The sequence below is a fragment of the Candoia aspera genome, chromosome 1, assembly GCF_035149785.1.
Source record: "Candoia aspera isolate rCanAsp1 chromosome 1, rCanAsp1.hap2, whole genome shotgun sequence".
In the NCBI taxonomy this organism is placed as follows: domain Eukaryota; kingdom Metazoa; phylum Chordata; class Lepidosauria; order Squamata; family Boidae; genus Candoia; species Candoia aspera.
The window spans coordinates 222715607-222737565 of record NC_086153.1 but is presented as its reverse complement, the minus strand read 5'-3'; the positions used below and the strand labels follow the sequence as shown (position 1 = coordinate 222737565).

At 44.0% G+C, this 21959-nt stretch overlaps 1 protein-coding gene across 1 annotated transcript in view; it reads right to left on the bottom strand.

Moving 5' to 3' along the window:
- CNTNAP5 (contactin associated protein family member 5) overlaps nucleotides 1-21959 on the bottom strand; it is a 317159-nt gene that overhangs the window by 93779 nt on the left and 201421 nt on the right. The gene's annotated exons all lie outside the window — the stretch shown is intronic.

Here is a 21959-nt window from a genome sequence, read left to right as displayed (position 1 = left end):
GGTTGGGAAAAGAGAAGGCTCCAATTGCATAATTGTTGAATACTTAATTACCATTGTTATTATTACTGTAATTGCTATTCAGTAACGTGGAATGTTTCTGAGATGGTCTTGGAGAGTCCATGCCATGACTCTTTCTTGGTACCTCCATTACTTCAGCTTCTGGCTTTAGCATGGAAAGAAGCTATGTAATGGACTTATATTTTTATGGAAACATTATAGATGTCACATCAGCTTCTTTTTTCATTCAAGATAATGATAGGTAGAAATAAGTGTTGGTTCTATTTTTTTTTTAATGTATATCTGATACAGAATAATTAAGTCAAATTTAAACAGTACCAGCACAAAAATCTACAGTATGCAGTATAATGGCAGAGATAATATGCATACATAAACACAGACATGTACACACTAATTTCTCCAGGAAATCGGCTTGTCTTACATGGGGATCATCCTTTGTTTTACCCCTATAACAATTCTGTGGGATTGGGCTCAAAAACAGGCATTACCAAAAGTCACCCTGTGAATTTCCAAGGCTGAGGCTGGATTTGAACCTGCATTTTTCCAGTTCTAGTCTAACACCTTAACTGCTATACCATACCTTCTAATGGTCCTTATACTTGGTAGAAAAGATAATCATATCATCATACACACAATTTATTTTAAAGCTCAAGCCACCCTTTATGCTGAAAAAATTAAATGTTCACACTCCCACAAACAACATTTCATTTTCAGGATAGACAATTAATGCAATTTGAAACTGCTATTCATCCAGTTTTCTCACCAAATCCTACAGTCATTGCCAAAGGTTCCCTTCATCGCCCAATGTATGCACAATCAAATTTACAGGCCCCATTGTTTACACCTGATATGTCTCTCAATTCAGTGGTTCCTAATATACGTATAGCATTTTCAGAATCAAATTCAGTATTACTTAAATACCAGTTGCTAGGAAACAGTGGAGAAAATGGGACATCACTCCCTGCTTGTGAAATTCCTGTAAGCATCTGCATAGTCTCTGAGTGACATAGAATCCTAGACTAGATGAGTTTTTGTGTTCAAATGTTTTTCTTGTGTTCTTATGTTCAGTGTCTCAAGCATTTCCCCTTACAGTTATTTCAGAATCTATTTAGATGATTATTCCTAATTACAGAGGAATTCATCTTCTGTTTTAATGTTGTTACACAGAGAAAGAGAGAAAGAGAGAGAGACCTTCCAATTTCTGGCCTGACACTGTGCACCAAGCTTGCTAAGGATTAGCCCATGATCTCAGGCAGTAGGTCTAGGTGGAGTTTCAAAGGTGCACTTTGAATCAATGAAACTGCAGTTGAGCTGCCCCTTTGATGTGAAGTGTCAAAGCAAATCACCACTTCCATTTCAAAGTGTCAGATAGGAGTGACCATGCCACTCTGATACTGGCATAGGGAAATACCTTTTCCCACCCAATCAACATGACTGACCAGACTGAGCTGGATTTTAATTTGAGGTGAAGAGATATAGCAACTCAGTCTTCCAAGTCAAAGTGCTGCTTCAATCCATGTGACTGCAATGGTCAAAGTGAGGCTCAAGGCAAAAGAGAGTCCCTGAGAAGTGGAATGGATAACAGTTATCAAAACAATGAATAGATGCAGACTGCTAATTTTCATAAAAGAGGCAAACTTCCTCCCCTTTGCATCAAAAACTGATGGATCAAAAATGTGAGAAAATGAACAAGTTTTGCCCCCTTAGGTTGCCTATTTAAAAGTTTCTAATTTGAAAAAAGAAAACTCACTGGAATTCTTGTGGTGTAACTTTAACCTTCCTTCTAATGATTACTGTTAATTAGAGCTCTTTCTTGTTCCAGGGATCAACTCTTTCCAGTCAAAACTGTAAGGAGAGAAGTCTTAGACCACTTTGCTGTCTTTTACCCCATGTCATGCACCACACACACTCTCTGTTAAAGTCTGTTACAGATTTTTAAAAGAAATTTGTGAAGAATTTCAGTACTGTTCCACTAACACAGAGACAATTAAATATTTTGGGTTTATGTTGATGCAGAAGCTCCTCAATTTTTATATGCCCAACATTGCATGCTGGGTACAAATGTGCTATACAAATTTGTATAAGAACTAGCAAACATTAGGCAAGATACTGGTGCTGTTTTAAACATTTGTGAGGCAGAAAAAATTTTGAAATACCAGGAAAAATCACTAGGCAATATTTTGAATTTTACCATAGAAGAATGAATAGCGCCAAACCCATATTCCTCAGAAGCAACACTGACATTCAATTTTCAGTCATATGCTATGTCTGAAGCACAAGAGACACCAGTCTTGTATTTTTACCAAAACAAAGTGTCCAGAAATCTCAAGTCTCCAGAAACCCACAAGCATTATCTCAGGAATAAATGACTGCTGAAAGTCTCCTTCACTCTTCACCTTGATACTTCTCAAGACCTATTTTCCCAAGATGCAGCTACATGAAACACATGTACTACTGATACCTACATCAGTAGGATGGTAGCATACATATTTTCTCTTGACCTTCTTTCTACTATAACATGGGAGGGGGCTTTCTGCTTGATTAATTGCTACAAAATGAAAATAGCAATTCAAGACATTTTACTTGCAAGCATCAATGAACTCAGTGGGTGCACTCCTCCCTTAAAATACACATTTTTAAAGTCTCAATATATAATTAGAAACACATGTTAGAAGAGGAATAGAAACCTTCTAGGTCATGAACTTCTGAACAAGTTGTACCACTAGAATTTACTTGAGTAATATCCCACAAATAACCAAACCAATGCTTTAAACAATTGATCCTCTTCAACATCTACTTCCTGTTTAAAACCTGTCATTGAAAATACTCAGAGGGAGAACATTTATTGAGCCGACATGGTGTAGTAGTTAAGGGTTTAGGTTTAGATTAAGATCAGGAAAAAACAGCCCACCTTCAGCTGTGGAAACACACTGGGCTACTCTGGAGTAGTCACTCTCTCTCAGCCTAGGTTACCTCACAGGGCAATATGAAGCACTGAATAAAATACGACATATAAGAAGTACATACATTGTGCAAGAGAATGCAAATGAGAGCAATTCAGATCCTCCTTCTCCCACAGCCTGCCCCCTCCCACAATCCTGAGGCCCTCTTCTGGCTTCTCTTCTTCTAAACTTGTCTGGTAATAGGGCAGTAGCATCACTGGAGACAGCAAAAATAGCTTTGTCTTTGCTTTCTTCTCTCCCACTTTCAAGCAGTCTAGTAAGAACAGAAAGGCAAAACACCAAAAAACCTTTGAAGTGACATGAGAAAAAAGGCAGAGAAAGACTATTTGCTGCCACCTTTTCCTGCCTTTCACAGCATAACTTTGGGAGGAGGAAAGGAAGATGATGAAGTTCATATATTAGAAAAACTGGGACACAAACACAAGTATGCAAGAGTTTATGTTGCAATGCAGTAGAACATTTAGAATTAAGGATGTATCATATAATAGAAATGAAAAGACTTCTCTTTTGTTAAATGTTCTTGGGCCAGATTAAAAAGTACAACAGAGTAACACTAGGGTGTTATGCGTATTAGTGACTGATGCATATATACCATTTCTTCTGCTACTTCCCTATTTGTTCTACTGACAGAAATAGAGAGAAGATAGCGAGATTAAGAGATGTAGATCAAGACATAGTCAATTAGATGTCATGAGTGCCGTTGAGCTGAAGACATCAGCACAATGGCACACATGACAATACCGAGGAAGCAGAGGAAGGGACTTAAGATAAGCATAGCATGCACAACAACAGGCACAGACCCCGGCCGGATGATTCAGCCATCAGGACACAAAAGAGGAAGAAGGAAAGGCAAAGACAGGGCAGATCACGAGGCACACCTAAGCTGTCAGCAAAGCGCAACGGAGATCGCCCAGCTGACAGCAATCACCGGCTGAAGGAAGAAACAGATTATGGGCAATCCCGGGGCACCAGCAAGGGCCCCGCAGCCCTTCACCTACCGGCACAAAAGCATGCAGGACAAAGGGGGGATGACGCAACCCAAGGTGATGGGGCGCTGACCGGCGCGGGGTATTTAAACCCCGCACCGGCGCGCTCCCTTCACTCTCAGCTTTTTTCGCGTCTGACACTACATTTGAATAAACCTGAACCTGCTCTTCTCCGAATCAGCGTCTGTGTTTTACTCAATGGTAGGCAGCACATGACATAAAGCTGAGAGTCACAAACTCAGCCTCGCCGAGCCCCACCGGACAACAACGAGCCGCGGGAGGAATAGACGGCGAGAAGAACATGAGCGATGGGGCCGACGTGTCGTGGCCAAGGTGGGCGAACCGCACAGCAAGAAGCGGAGGAGGACCGATCGAGGCCAGAGGCACCGCGGACCCCAGGAACCACGGACACCCTCCCGGCCCACCCTGAGCCTCAGCTCCAACCCCAGAGGGAGGCGGAGGCAGAGGCGACCCGGCCACGGGAGGGAGCAACATACCTCCCGAGACCCGCGGAGACCCCCCCGCCCCACATCGCACCCCAGCCACAGGCGTGGAGCGTCAGCCCAACTGCGGCAAGCACGGTGGAGGACGGAGAGGCAACCCAGCCGATTCACTTCCAAATGGAGGAAGCTGACCAGCGGACGGGAACGCCTGAACCCCACCGGCGGCTCAACCCTGCGGAAACACCGACAGATCCGACCCCAGCTGCAGCGCAGATCTTGGACGGGGAAACACAAGCCAGACTCGCGGCCATGGAGGCCCAGCTAAGGGACCTCAGGACCATGCTGCAATCGCTGATGTCCCCCACGCCTCACAACTACGTTCCCGCGCAGGTACACACCCCGATCCACACCCCGAACGGGTCGTCGCACCCCCATAGGCCAAATGCTAACCAACAAGCGTCCCAGGCGGACGAAGCCATGGGTCGGGAAGCGAGAAGAGGGGACTCACCGAACGCCCGGGCCCCAAAGGACTTCTCCATTTTCTTCGACGGGAACCCCGCAAAATTGTCGTTCTTCATCACGAACGCCAGGGAGTTCATGGGGCGGCACGGACACTCCTTTAACTCAGAAGCGGACAAGATCGCAGCCGTGGCGATCAAACTACAAGACAGGGCGGCGGACTGGTACGTCCAAATGTACGAGTCCAACTCCCCCGCCCTCTCTGACTTCCATGCCTTCATCACCGAGATGAAGCGCTACTTTGAGGACCCACTAGCCAAAGAGAGGGCTAAAAGCGCACTCCAAAGCCTCAAACAGGGCGCATGAACTGTCCCGGACTACGCCCTCGAATTTAAAGCCCTTGCAGGGAAGATCAACAACTGGTCTGAGACCACCCTGCTAGAAATGTTCAAAAGGGGCCTCAACCGCGAGGTACTCCAATGGGCTCTCTACTGGGACGACCCGGAGACTCTGCAAGGATGGATCCACCTCGCGGGGAGAGCGGAACATGCGCACCGCACCTTCCTAAGGCGACGACAGGAGACAAAACCAACACCAGCCCAAAGGTACCCGTGCCACACTTGGGGCCGGCCAGTCCCACATATCAAAGGAAGAAATTTACTCACGGGCCCTGCGGGAGGTGCGGAAAAATGGGGCACAACACGGCAGATTGCTTCTCCAACCGAACACTAGCTAGCGCTCCCAAACCCGCACTGAAACCTAGCCTCAAACCAACGAACCCACCGCTGCCCCCCCACCGCCGAATGACCGGAGCCACAGCAACACCGGACGAAGGCTGGGACGCTTACTTGGGGGGAGAGGACGCCGAAGACCCAGACCAGCCAGCGGGAAACGCTCCCCGCCTGCCCTAAAACGCGCCGCGAGGCAGGTGGTCGGACAGAGGCGTGAATCACTTCAACAGAGCGACGAAAGCTCCATAATAATGGTGACAATCAAGCTCTCCGTGGGCAACAGAGCCACCACGGCCGCGGCACTAGTGGACTCGGGGTGCTCAAAAAACCTGATCCACCCCAACATAGTCGCCAAGCTCGACCTACACTGCCTCCCCCTCCCCACGCTGCTGGCATTCCACCAGCTGGACGGCTCAACAGCGGGAGGGAAACCAGTCACGATGCAGACCGAGCCGGTCACCCTACAAATGGGCACCCACACCGAACGAACATCGTTCGTGGTAACCCACATAGGGCGGCCCATCGTAGTCTTGGGAATACCATGGCTCGCGACAAACAACCCGAGCATCCACTGGAAGTTCCGCACCTTCCAATTCAACGACGGCGCGTACCGGGCGCCAGTTCCGGCGGGCAGGACCAACCCCACTGTGGGACGGGCAGAGGCGGCAACCCAAGACAACATAGCTACCCCAGAAGACCTACCTGAGCAATACGCTGACTTCTCAGAGGTCTTCGGAGAGGCGGAAGCTGATCAACTACCCCCCCACCGCAAGACGGACTGTAGGATTGACCTGCTGCCCAATGTCCCCTTACCTAGGCCGAAGATTTACTCGATGACCCTGAAGGAGATGACAACCCTCCGGGAGTTCATCGACAAAAACCTGGAGAGGGGCTTCATAGAGCCGGCATGCTCACCGGTCGGAGCGCCCGTCTTATTCTGGGAGAAAAAAGACGGCACCCTACAGCTCTGCACCGACTACCGGGGCCTCAACGCAGCTTCCCTATCCAATAAATACCCCTTACCCCTCGTGAAAGACATGCTCGCCCACCTGTCCACGGGCAGAGTATTCTCCAAGCTGGACCTTCACGAGGCGTACTACCGAATCCGAATCAGGGAGGGGGACGAATGGAAAACTGCGTTCAACTGCCCCCTAGGCGCCTTTCAGTACAAAGTGCTGCCATTCGGACTAGCAGGGGCCCCGGGGGTGTTCATGCAGCTCATCAATGAGGTTCTGCATGAACACCTGTTCAAAGGGGTCCTGGTCTACATAGAGGACGTCCTCATCTACTCCAAGACGCACGAGGAACACGTGACCCTAGTCAGACAAGTCCTCGAGAAGCTAAAAAGGGCAAAACTCTATGTCAAACCCTCAAAGTGCGAATTCCATAAAGCACGCCTAGACTACCTGGGGTACCGAATCTCCGGGGAAGGCATAGAGATGGACCCCGCAAAAGTCGAGGCGGTGGTGAATTGGGAACGCCCCCGTAACAGGCGCCAACTCCAGAGCTTCCTCGGCTTCGCGAATTTCTACAGGTCATTCGCACGGGGCTTCGCGGAGATAGCCCTCCCCCTAACAGACCTCCTCAAAACTAAAGGGGTGGGGGACACACGACGTGCCAAGAACCCAGGGACAGTACTAAATTGGACTCCCGCGTGCCAAACCGCATTCAACAGGCTGAAAGCGCTGTTCACCACGGAGCCAATCCTCGCGCACCCGGACCCAGAACGGCCGTTCGTGGTCCAAGCCGACGCCTCAGACTTCTCCCTGGGGGCCATCCTACTCCAAAAGGACCCCACAGGAGTCCTGAAACCATGCGCCTACCTGTCGAGGAAATTCTCAGAGACAGAAAGGCGTTGGCACGTGTGGGAGAAGGAAGCCTTCGCAGTAAAATCGGCACTAGAAACATGGAGGCACCTACTGGAAGGAGCCACCCAACCATTCGAGGTCTGGACAGACCACCGGAACCTCGAGGCCCTCCGGACGCCCAGACGCCTCAGCCCAAAACAGGTCAGATGGGCCCAATTCTTCAGCCGCTTTAACTTTCAGCTGAAGTTCATGCCGGGCAAAAAGAACTTCCTGGCTGACGCCCTCTCCCGACTGCCCCAAGACGAAGAGCCCGCCCCAGATATGATCAGGACGGTCCTATCCGCTTCCCAGCTGGGGATGGCTGTGACCACCCGGAGCGGCGCTTGGAGGCAGCCCAACCCCACGGCGCAACCGACGGTGGGGCAACCAGTGACCAGACGGCGCCACCCGCAACTGCCAGGGGGGATACGCGCGGACCTCACCGCCGCCCTCAAAACCGACCCCTGGCTACTAGCAAACCCCGACAAGGTGACGATGGCACAGGACCTGGCATGGGGGGAAGGCAGAATATATGTCCTGGACTCGCAACGCCAGGCGATCTTGCGCAGATCCCACGACACCAAGCAAGCGGGACACTTCGGGTTCCTAAAGACCCTGCATCTAACACGACGTCAATTCTGGTGGCCCGCGCTGAGACGGGACGTGAAAGCCTATGTAGCGTCCTGCCCGACATGCGCCAGGGCCAAACGGGCACCAGGTAAGCCCCCGGGACTTTTACAAATGGTGGCGGAGCCCTCCCGCCCATGGGAGGAAATCTCCATGGATTTCATAGTAGATCTCCCACCTAGCCAGAAGAAAAGGCCATTTGGGTGGTGAAAGACTACTTTTCGAAACAGGCCCACTTCATCCCCTGCTCATCGGTCCCGTCCGCCCAGCAACTAGCCAAACTCTTCCTTATACACGTGTATAGGTTACACGGATGTCCCGCATGCGTGGTGACCGACAGGGGCACACAATTCACCTCAAAATTCTGGCGGGCCTTCCTAAAGCTGACGGGGACCCAACAAGCCCTATCCACGGCCTGGCACCCCCAGACGGACGGAGCCACAGAGGTCCTCAATGCCACCCTGGAACAATTCATACGCTCATACACCAACTACCACCAAGACGACTGGGTCGAACTGCTCCCGTTCGCAGAAGTCACATACAATAACGCCGTCCACATGAGCACGGGGAAAACCCCGTTCGAAGTAGTCTCTGGGCGCGACTTCGTACCCATACCGGAGCTACCGCAACCCACGGGACCCCAAGTGGACGCTAGTGACTGGGGACGGAAGATAGCGGAATCGTGGCCAATAATCACGGCAGCGCTGAAAGAAGCACAGGCGGCCTACAAAGAGCAGGCCGACAAGCACCGGCGCCAGCAACCGACGTTCCAGGCAGGGGATATGGTCTACCTATCCACCAAATTCCTGAAGTCACCGCAACCCTCGAAAAAACTGGGGCCTAAGTATATCGGACCGCTTCGAGTGACACAGATAGTGAACCCGGTGGCAATACGCCTGGACCTGCCGCACAATCTATGGAGACTCCACCCGGTATTTCACACCAGCCTCCTGAAACCTGCAACCACCTCTCGATGGCACCCAAGCACGGCATCGCCCTCCCCAGTGATGATCAACGGCCAACAACATTTCGAAGTACGAGACATACTCGACTCTCGCCGTCAACGGGGAACACTACACTACCTAGTAAGGTAGAAACACTTCCCCCACCCAGAATGGGTGGCGGCGCAACACGTCAAGGTGCCAGACCTGACCCGGGCATTCCACAGGACGTACCCCGACAAGCCAAAGGGCCACCAAGCCGAACCGGCCCCTGAACACCCTTTTCCCCGCGGGCCTCCCCCCCCACCCGCCGTGCCCCCAGGGGAAAGGGCCCAAGCCCACGACTTGAGTAGACCTCCTCCCCTCCGGGACTCACCCTCCCCCCGCCCCGAGCCCACGAGGGAGTGACGATTGGTCACCAGTGCATGCCTGGGGGCAACGCCCAGGATGCACACATACAATGGCGATCGCACAATGCAAAAAGATAAGGTTCCTACCTGGAGCTGAAAAGCACCCGACCAGCCACGCCTCTTCCCTCGACGAACTGAGCCAAGCAAGCAGGGTGTGGCTGGGGCATGCGCACGCCCAGGGTGTGGTCGGGGCATGTGCACTCGGAACACACCCTAAATATGGACACGAGGTAGAGGGCGGAACAGAGGGAGGGGTGAAAACACTCCGGCGGGAAATAAAAAAAAAAAAAAATTTTTTTGACAGCTCTCCTGGAGAAAACTGGAAGGCCGGGGGGGGGGGCACTATTCGGACGGGGGGCAGTATGTCATGAGTGCCGTTGAGCTGAAGACATCAGCACAACGGCACACATGACAATACCGAGGAAGCAGAGGAAGGGACTTAAGATAAGCATAGCACGCACAACAACAGGCACAGACCCCAGCCGGATGATTCAGCCATCAGGACACAAAAGAGGAAGAAGGAAAGACAAAGACAGGGCGGATCACGAGGCACACCTAAGCTGTCAGCAAAGCGCAACGGAGATCGCCCAGCTGACAGCAATCACCGGCTGAAGGAAGAAACAGATTATGGGCAATCCCGGGGCCCCAGCAGGGGCCCCGCAGCCCTTCACCTACCGGCACGAAAGCATGCAGGACAAAGGGGGGATGACGCAACCCAAGGTGAGGGGGCGCTGACCGGCGCGGGGTATTTAAACCCCGCACCGGCCCGCTCCCTTCACTCTCAGCTTTTTTCGCATCTGACACTACGTTTGAATAAACCTGAACCTGCTCTTCTCCGAATCAGCGTCTGTGTTTTACTCAGCGGTAGGCAGCGCATGACATTAGATATAGATACTATCTTCTATCTCTGTCTGTCTGCCTTTCTATCTAGTTTATATCTGTATCACCTAGATGTTCCAAATCTTTTTGCTGCGTCTCCCCAGCCACAGCAAAATTGCATCTGAGGAGTACAACAATGAGCCATTACCCTAAACCTACCTCTCACTTAGAGAATCTAGTGTACTGGCAATCCTTTGCTCTACTTTTTGGTATGCTGTAATTGGCCACCGTATCAAACAGGCAGCAAAAGAAATGAGGCTGTTTTGTTTTCTGCTTCATGTGTATTTATAAAGGGTTTTGTTCTTCTCCCACACTTACTTGAGCTCTAAATCACTTATACAACAGATTAAAAAAAAGGTATATCCTTGAAAAAGTATCACTGCATTTTAAAAGGAAAATTTCCCCTATGATATAATAAAGCAATAACATCATCTATATCCTACCCCCTTTTCCTTGGGTTAAAAAATAAAGCTCCACCTATCAGTTGTTTTAGCATGGAAAGTTCTTCAGACCCTCTACTGCCTTAGTAAGAACCATCCATGGGACCTCACTCATGTATCCACCAATGGAACTCAGGGCAGTCAACTCTCTTAAGGAAAGGCCAGTGCCAGCCACAGAGAAAGGAACCGTTACCCTTGTTTGTGTCCTAACAAAGGAACCACATCACACACTTAATGAGTCACCAACTGCATTAATACTCCTCATTAAACTGCTTTAAGCCTAATGTTTTGAAATACATTAAAGAACAGCTGTAAATAAACCATTGCTGATTCAACAAAACTGTCAGTCTCTAAATAATTCCAGAACAGGAAAAGTTGTAATTAATGTCAGTAGTTAATGTTCTAAGTGTTGGAGGAGAGAGTTGTACTGCAGTAAACAAATGCAGTCAATTACAATTTAAGGGCATATCTAAATTCGTGCACTGCTGCGGCTCAGCTGTCCTGTCTGCAACCTGCAATTAGGCCTCTGTTGGTCAAAACAGCACGGATATCATTTTTTTTTTTCCCAGAGAGTGCTCAAGAGTTATGAGATTGTGCAGACTGGAAAAATGCAGCTTTAGCAGAACATATGTATAAGCAGCACCATAAAATGAACTGGATGGAAGCCAGCATGTTTGGGTGAACAAATGTCAAGAGAAATGAGAAAATGCATTGACAATTGTCCTCAACAGACACTTACCAATACATCCTGAACAATTGTAAAGGTTAACCTGACAACAGCCTGCTTTTGTTATGGAGCATCTTAATCAGCTGTGCAATATTTTTCTTGTTTAGCAGCTAAGGAATGCTCTAGCTCTTAAATCTATTGTTTATTGTGCTTTGATGTCTACACATTTTACAAATTAAGTAATAATAATATTCCATATAATATAGTATCCATACATGAATGCATGTAGGTCTACAGAATCTTAGATGGAAGTTGAAGGTTGTCTTTGCTTTTTATTTACATGTTTCATGAGTTCAGATGATCCTAGCCTCAGAAAATTTTCAGTTCTTAACTCCACTTATCACAGCTTATATTTCTTTCAAAATATTTGATTGTGATTTCTTTCCAAAATCTGGCTGCTTCATATATAACAATGCTCAAAAAAGCAGATAGTAATTCCATTTTCAAACAAAGAGCTACATTGGCTTTTGAATTATGTTAGCAGGGTCAGTGGCACCCATTAGGGTGGGGGAGTCAAAACAGGCAAGATGGCAGCTGCAGCAGTGCAGTAAAGGCCCCACCTCTTTGTACATGCACACCCAATTTGACTTCCTCTGTGGATACTGCTGAAATCATGACAAATAAATGGTTTGATGATTTGGCTAGCACCAAATCTGAATGGTGATGATTTGGCCAGCACCAAATCTAAATTATAATTGATAGGTATTGTTCACATACATTTCATCATTTTCCATTCTGTCCCATTAAAAATTAAAATTCAGTGACAACATTTGAAGAAGCCCCAGGGGTTACATCCAAAGGTTAGGTGCTACATTTGCCTCTGAATTAGCTGTCATGCTCTAGTTTGAAATGCTGTGATATAGGTTTCTCCCAGCATCCTCTGGGCCCCTTCTCTGTTTCTATCATGTAAGTGATTCATTGACAAATATCCCCAATTATCTGATCTTTGTTCTCATTGTTTATTGTTTTATTGCCTTTAATACTGTAAGTTGCCCAGAGTCTTGTGGAGTTGGGCCTCCTCTCAGTTGAATCCATATATCCATCCCATGGCAGGAATTTAGAGCTAAATGAGCATTCTGAATGGTTTCAAAATAAAATTCATTTTCCCCACAGTAAGCACGCTGTCATGTTTCTTAGAAAGTGAGACAGTAATGGAAATCCTCGGAGGGGCATAAGGACTTGATCTACCATCTGTATGCTATGAAGGCCAAAAGTATTCTCCAGGTTTATGTTGTGTTTTAACAGAACCAAAAATAATAGCTGCATGCAAACAGTTTTAAAGCAAAGTATGCTGTAGTTGAAGAAATACACTGGGGAGAAAAATGTTTTTGAACTTTATTTTCTTCCCAGCTAAGTACTGGTGACTACCAGGGTTGGTCAGCTGCAGCTCTGTGCTACAACACAGTTCTAGAAGAGGGGCAGACAAGCAGTTTCTATGTTGTCATGGTTTTTCTGACGAGAGCTAAGTGGCCTTATGTATAGAGTGCTGCATTTAAGAACAAATGTCAATGGGCCTCAAACAGCTGGTCTACTAAACATTCCCATGTAAACATCTGCTCATATTCATGAATACAGATAAGATTCTCAGCTGGAACTCTCACTGAGCTGCTTTGGACATTACAGTTTGTCCTAAAAATGTGAAAACAAATGACACAGTGTTTCACACATGTAAACTTGTGGCTATTGTTCTCTAAATATAGGCAGTTCACCATTTTACAGGGCCGCAACTGGGGGGTGGGGGTGGCAAGCAGGGCATGTGCCCTGGGTGCTGTGCTGGGGGTGTGTGCCAAAATGAGCACTGGGGGGGTGCAAAAACGGGCATGGGATCCATGTTTGCCCTGGGTGACACAGACCCTAGTTGCGGCTCTGCCATTTTATTATTTGTTTTAAAGTGTTCATGCCCCCCTATTGAAAAAAAATCCACCTATCCAGCTATTTATGTTTGTCTTTTGAATTAGGAATCTTTTTATGCAATCCTAGAGCAAAGTCAGTCCACATCATCCATCAATACCAGCAGACTAGCAGTAGATTTAAAAAAAAAAATATTGTAACAATCCCTCACCCTTACTCACTTACTCTAGTTCATACATACCAATGAAACCTTTCTTGTCATTGGCCAAGCATGGGGAGGTCTCCTTGGAGGGCTCACTGAGATGATCTTCAATAAAATGGAAGTTGGGCCTTAAACATTCTCTTCCCTCCAATTCTCTGTTTATAGGCAATGCTGGATTACCTCAGATGAATTGCTTTGATTCTCAGCATCATTCATCCATTTTTAGTGGTTGTTCATCTAATAATCTGATTAGGTGCAAGATTTCCTTTGGCTTGACCGTACCCTGATGGTTCAGAGCACAAGAATATGTTCAAAAATTATCTATCACTTTTCACCTTGGCTTGGAACATCTTCAGTATGTTCTTGCACAGTCATTATTTTTACATTCCAGATCTCTTTTCCAACAAGCGCAACTGTTCAACCCTTCAGTGTCTGGCTATTAACTCATCCTATAACATCTGTATGCATTTCTGGTAATACAAATAAACAGAATACAATAAAAAATAATCCCCCCCCAATAATAATCAGTAACAAATATATCAGCATTGGGAATCTGAGAGGTAAATGGATCAAGGGGGTATGAAATAATGCCAGTAGCTTTGAAGGAGACAGTGGTATACCTCCTTCCTCAAAAAACTATCCAAGGGCTGAGCTGGTTTACATAACTATCAACCAGTCTCCAACCTACCATTCCTTGTAAAAGTTGTTAAGAAGATTCAACAACAGAGGGCTTCAACAATAGAGGACACTGGTATAGGATGGAAACTGTATTAGTTAACCTTGTGGGTGACCTGTGATGGGATTTTGAGGGGAGTAGTATGCCCCTTCTTGTCTTGCTAGTTCTTCCAGGAGTGTCCAATACCAACAATCATGGTATTCTTTTGGCCCACCTGTGAAGGCTGGATATTGGAGGCATTGTTTTACAGGGATTTTACCCCTTCCTAACTGGGCAGTTCCAAAAGGTATTGCTGGGGTAAGAAAGATAAAGTCTTTGGGCATTTCAAGGAAGGAAGGAAGGAAGGAAGGAAGGAAGGAAGGAAGGAAGGAAAGAAGGAAGGAAGGAAGGAAGGAAGGAAGGAAGGAAGGAAGGAAGGAAGGAAGGAAGGAAGGAGTACTGCTAGAGTTCTGTGCTCATGCCTTTAATTATAAAAGTCTTGAAAGTGTATGGGTTAGCAATAGGAGGTAATAGAGTTTGTTGACCCAGTGCTGCATTATGTATACAACAGTTAAATTTAGGCTTTGCCCATTGAAATTACAATGACTTCAAGGGTACAACTACCAATCAGAACATTTTCCAATGCATCAACAAAGTAACTGACATATAACATTGAACATTTTTTTTTTTGGTAAATGGGGTAATACATTTTGAGATTAGAATAATAATGCATGAAGCAGATTATTTGAGGATGTTTGGGGAAAAAAATTTCCCAATCCTTCCCAGGGTTTTCTTGGAAAAGCTATATTTTGGAAGGGATTGGACATGAAGGAAAACCACGGAGTTCTAGAAAAAAAGTACTTTACAGAAAGTTTAATCAAGACTTTCAGCAGGTTATTCTGTACAAAGTACTATTTTTTAAGATTTTTTTTTTATCCTGCCTTTATTATTTTTTTAAGTAACTCAAGGTGGTGAACATACCTAATACTCCTTCCTTCTCCTACTTTCCCCACAACTACAACCCTGTGAGGTGAGTTGGGCTGAGAGAGTGTGTCTGGCCCAAAATCACCTAGCCAGCTTTCATGCCTAAGGTGGGACTAGAACTCCCAGTCTCCTGGTTTTTGTTCCATTCTTTCACATACCTTGGATTAGCATGTTTACTCTCAAGTTTTGATTGTGAGCTTTGATTTTGACTGCAGTAGAAGGAAGACTGAGGTTGGCCTATCCCTCATTACATAAACACACAGTCCACCTGCACGTTCTCAAATTCTGCTGAATCTTCCCTTTTAGACCAATAAAACAGGTAAAATCAAAATCTGCAAAACGTCAACTCTTTAAATGCAGACAATTAAATAAAGGCATCTAATGAAATAACTGTTGTTCTCTAAAACTTCCTATAAAATGTACCCCAAAGTGAGAGTTGATTAAAGTTTATTATGAAGTCTAAGAGTGAACACAGGGTTGATCTCTCTCTCTCTCTGAAGTTGCAATAAGCTAAAAGAACATGTTATTTCTCAGACTTGCAGCTTTACAGTAGTTTTAATAGTCCATTGAGAAAACTGTATGTTAGGAGACCTGAGTCTCCAGTAACATCAATTTAGCTTTCATTCAAAAATGCCTTAAGCATTTTTTTCTAAACCAATAGAGAGTTAAACAAAACAAAGCAAAAAAACCCAGTCCCAATAAAAAACCACTTTTAAAAGTGTTCTAGGTACTGCTTTATGTACATATGCACATAAATTTATCTAAGATGAATTCTGTACATCCTCATTTTTGCAAAGATAAATATCTGTACCTGGCAAACTTGTAGATACTTCAAGGATAATGATTTTCATGTAACAAAGCTTGCTCTCTTATGTATCTAATGAGGAGTTTTATAAGTCAGTCATAGGATGCATTTATGACAGTGGTTTGTAACAATTTAGTAGGCAGCTAAGCAACTTCTCACTGAGGATTAATAGCTGCGGTATTTCAAGGTTCTGTGGCTACCATTTTAATTAATGACTCTGGGTGATAATAGTTTAGATATGTCTTCATATATATAATTCCTTGCCAATATATCACTGTCCATGCTTTTAAAGTATTTTCTTCCAAAAAGTGTCCTTTCCTTACTTTTTCAAGGGAAAATACAACTTTTTTGCTTTATTTTATGCCAATCCTAGCAAAACACTCACTGAATTGTAAAAAGTCTAGGGATATCAAAGGAATTAAATCTCAGTAAATTCCAGTATGAATAATCTAATCCATGTCTTTTGCTTTTTCAGCCTCTTGAACAGTCTATCACAGTTCTCAGTTTAAAAAAAAAGTCAAAATATGTTTTAACCAAATATAGAGGGAAAATATTTTAGATGCACTTGTTATGAAAGACACACTGAGGACAGCAAAGTGACAAGAGCTAGAAATAAATCCATTTGTACTTGTTCTCCAAAACGTATCGGGTAATACAGATAAATTAATTGAACTAGGGCCGCATTTATTGACAAACTTCAAAAGCATACCTGAAACAATAAAAATGCTATGCCTGTTACCATGGAGCTGGCTGCTGATTGGATCTTCAAGCTACTGAGTAAGCTCAAGACTGCTATGGCTAAGGTCCTAATTTTCATAAATTCTCTCTAAACCACATTTCTTCATCTGTGTAATGAAACATTACTAAGCCATTAGAGTTCTGAGTAGGTAAGAAGGCTTGACTATAAAAGCAGTCTATAATTTGCCAACAAGTTTCAGAGACTTCAGCATTAACTCTTTGGAGCCACCATTCATCCATAAAGATGCCTCAGGTTGACCACCTCTTTTCTGGACAACTTTTCCAAATTTCCTTGCCAGACATGGTCAAATTAACTTATTTACTGGCCTCACATTAACAGTAGTAGCTCCACAAAGTGGGATAAAAACAGGTAAACAAGCAAAATAAAAACAAAATATTTTTGGTCCTCCAGTTTCTCCTGAACTGGGACTAGTTGCTGGATACTGAAAGAAGCTGATCTAAGAGCAGAGCAGTTTAAATAGTTTCTTAAGTTATAGACATAATACCGTCTCTGCCTTGCTGTCTCTCTACACTGAATGCAACTTTGTCCCATACAGTTAGTTGGCAGCACCTAGGCAATCTTGGCTGATCTGGAAAACCTAAACAGGGTCAGGCCCTGCCAGTATTTGAAAGTCCCAATGATGTAGGCTAGATGGAAAGATTAAAACAAAAGCAAAACTGGATGACAATGACACACTATTTCCACACTGCTGCCAGAAAACTAAGTTCATGGACATGCCATGAAGTCACCAGGAGTCTTGCTTGATTTGAAGGATATTTTACTTACTTCCTAAAAATGTCTGTGATTTCTATCCCCAGTGGATGCAAAGTATTGAACAAAGCCCCAGAAATTATTAAACTGACTATACATTGTCATACTCCATCTGCAACCTAAAACCTATATAAACCCATACTTTGATCATCACTTGCTTAGATTACTGTAATGTGCTCTACATTGGGTAGCCTTTGGAGATGACCCAGAAGTTGTATCTGGTCCGCAATGCAGCAGCTAGATTGTCGATCAGATAGTTCTGTCATAGTGGAGTAATACTGCTGGAATATTTTCTTTATTTGTTTACAATAAAATCTAAAGTAGCATAAAAACTGGTGAGAAGCTAGGAGGTTGTAATGAAAAACAGTGATGCCATTTTGCAGGGGTGGGCTAGCTATGTCATTATGGGTAAGTGAGCATGTCACAAGAGTTGTGTATGGGGAAGATTAATGGCTTAGCCATTGTAGTTAACTGTAGGTGCTGCCTCCATGTGGATTTCTTAGCTTCTAACAACAACAACACTAAACTCACTGCACTGTAGTCTTCTAGGCCTAATTCAAAGTGCCGAGACCTACAAGGCCACACATGGCATAACACCAGGTTACTTCAGGCACCACCTTGCCAGGATTGAAACTGTCCATCTAGTATGAACATTACAAGAACATCTGCTTAGAGTCCCTCCCTCTATCTGAGGTCAGATGGACATGGACCAGGTGGCCAGCCTTCTCTGTATGTCAGAACTCCTTGACTCTGGAGGTTCAAGCAGTCCCTTGAACTGCTTGGCAGTAACTGTAATCCACCATGCTTTTAACCAAGATTGAGTGTTTCTGGTTGCCATCTGAGGGATTTCTATTAACTGTATGTCATTTGGTCTTTCTTTTGTACTTTTACTGTCTTGTACTTCTCCCAGAGTCTATGGATTGGGGTGGATTACAAAAAAATATGAAAAACACTTTTAAAAATAAAACAAATTCACATTTAGAATTGTGAATTTACATGAAGATTATGAATTTACTTTAAGTGAATTATTTGTCTCTGGACATGTTCCAGTTTTACAAGATCTCTGAGATCAAACCTAAAGAACATATGTTTTTTTTCCCATTGTCTGAGGGCAAATATGTCAAAATGCCAAGCTAAGTATTATTAAAATGCTGATAACAATAAAGTGGCCATTTCTAATATCTTAAAATCCAGTGACATTACACAAGTTAACATTTGACTTATTCTGCCTGAAAGAAGAGTTTAAAACTATGATGTCATGTTTGAATTAACAGAACAAGAAGATAATGGTTGGGAAAATAATAAAATCAGTTTGTCCTTTTGTATTAAACTAGTACAAAAGGATATAAAACATTTTAATATGGCTTTGAATGTACAAATGTCATCTCTGTCACCTAAGTAGTGTTGTTGTTAAAGAACCATAATTGTCCTTTGGCTATTATCTTAAAAACATGAGGAATGAATTTAAATGTTTTCACCACATTATATCTGGAACATTTTTTATAGCTAATTTCTGGGTCTGTGAATTATTCATAACACACTTCAAACTGGCTCTCTTGGATAAGGTAATTGACCTTGTCTGTATGAAGCACCAACTGCCTTGCTCTGTGATAATTAAATCTGTGATGTGGTCCATTACTTAATGAGAATGTCTTTTCATTAGGTTAGGTGATATATTATGGGTTTAAACTTGCTATCTAATTCTGCAATTAGGGCTTGCACATTTTCACAATTTTCCAAAGGTCTACATTAACTATAGGAGCATCCATACCAGAAGAGATACTGGTGTGGAACAACCTTCTGAAAAGTGCACACGCCAACTAGATGAATCACCATCTAGAAGTAGCCTTGATTATTAGCTGCTCAGAGAAAACTATCGGTTAAAATTCAGGCTCTTGGGCTTGGCATCTCCTTTAATCCTCTTGTAACCAGCCTGTTAGTTTACTCCAGGCTGCCATTATCAATCTAGGAGAAAGATCTTTCAAACAAAGAACCTACAACCACTGCAGGGAATTAGATCTGAGATGAAGTCATTGTTCTAGTTTTCCTTGTCCCTCATCAATTCTATGGATGAATTTTGGACTGGATGATTGGATAGTGAACAAAGAGGGAAAACATTGCCCTCTAGAGTTTCCCAAGTGGCATGGACCACAGTGGCAGATCCTGGGAGCTTGTAATTCAACAATTTCCAGAAGGCATTAGGTACCCCATCCTTGGCATAAATTCCAGGCAGACTGTTTTTCTGATCTTCCTTCTTCAGGTAGAATACTTGGAAAAAAAAAAAAAAAAAACCTATGAACCGCATATTGAATATGTGGTCAAATTTTATCTGACAGGATATTTTTATATTTGGATAATGGTACATAATAAAAATGCAAAGGATCTGCAAGCCTTAGTACTAAAAGTCAAAGAGCACAATGAAAAAAATGGGACTAAAACTAAATATAAAGAAAACCAAACTAATGACAAGGAGGTAGAACAACTAGCCATCGAATTGACAGTGAAGATATCAAAGTGGCAGATAGCTTCTGCCTTTTAGGAGAACCATCAACAGTAATGTAAAATCCTTTTAGGATAACCATCAACAGTAAAGGAACAAGCAGTCAAGAAATACACTGCAGACTAGGTAGAGCAGCCGTGAAGGCCTTGGAAAAGATATTCAAATGCCGTGATATGGCTATACCTACAAAGAACCGGATAGTACAGGCCATGGTATTCCCTGTGACACTGTATGGAAGCAAACGTTTGACTCTAAAGAAGTAGGATAGGAAGAGTATTGATGCCTATGAACTTTGGTGTTGGAGAAGACTCCTGAGAATACTGTGGACAGCCAAGAAAACAAACCAATGGGTCATTGTACAAATCAATCCAGAGTTCTCACATAAGGCACAAATGACCAGGCTCAAATTATGACCCAGCTCTCTGGAAAAGACTCTAATGCTAGGAGAGGTGGAGGGAAGGAGAAGAAGAGGATGACCAACAGTAAGGTGGATGGACTCAGTTACAGTGGTGATGAGTACACCACTGGGAGACATGAAGGAGCAGGCTGGGGGTAGATTGTCATGGAAGAAGTCTGCTTATGTGGTTGCTAGAAGGCAAAAGAACTTGATGGTACATAATCAATCAGTCTATCGTATGACTATATCCCCATCAAACTTTAAATGACATAGATCTATGTTCACTAAACTGTGTTTTCCATCAGCTTTTATCCAGCAAAATGAAATATAGCACAAGGATTCTTAAAACTATCTTGTAAGCATGAACCCTACTTACCATAGCTTAATTAATGTATTAGCATTTTATTTAAATGTATTCATTCATTCATTGTCATTTCTTCAGCACTTTGGATTTTATTATACCTATTAAAACCTTATTGGCAGCAATGAATTGTTAGCAGAAAATGTTTTCTGACATTTGCATTGTTCCTTTTCTCACACAACCGGAAAGAAAGAGGACTTATGAGCCTTTTGGACAATTTCGGGGGGTTGTTTTCCTTATGATAAGGGATGCAGTGGCGCTGCGGGTTAAACCGCTGAGCTGCTGAGCTTGCCGATCGGAAGGTCAGCGGTTTGAATCCGCGTGACGGGGTGAGCTCCTGTTGCTAGTCCCAGCTCCTGCCAACCTAGCAGTTCGAAAACATGCAAATGTGAGTAGATTAATAGGTACCACTTCGGTGGGCAGGTAACGGCGTTCCGTGTAGTCATGCCAGCCACATGACCACGGAAGTGTCTATGGACAAACGCCGGCTCTTCAGCTTTGAAACGGAGATGAGCACCGCCCCCTAGAGTCGGACATGACTGGACTTAATGTCAAGGGAAACCTTTACCTTTACCTTTACTTTCCTTATGATAAATAATATTCTAATATTTTTCTTTTTTCCTTTTTCCTTTTAAAAATCATAATGTGGTATCATTCTGTTAATACAGCTATGTGTATACAAGTCTTGCTGCTAATTTAACATTATAAAAATAATTTTAATAAAATAATTGGGATTTTACATTAAACCTTCACTAAAGTCCTATTCATGTTTACTCAGCAATAAGCCTTCTTGAGTTCAGTTAGGGTTTATTTTCAGGAAAGTGTATGAAGGATAACAGCATTAGCATCGAGTAAAAATAACAACCATTTTATATTGTTTATATATTTATTAATGAAATGTTGCAATATGTTATATTCTGATTTCAGTTTGGTTTCCTCGTTATTTTGTTGTATATCCAAGAAACTAAAAGTAATAAAACTGGGCTATAAAATACACTGCTTTCAAGTCCTAGTACATAAAAATAATGTGACCTTATGAACCACCATTTTAGAATATTGATCTGCTTTGCTTAAGGAAACAAGAAACAAACAACATTATGGTGGCTCATGTTATAGTAGGACCACTGGATTTATTCTGTTACTTCTGGTTTGACTCCACTATACTGTCTCTATGGTAATTCAGTGCATCTGAACTATTTTTAACAATTAATGCCTGAAAAGGT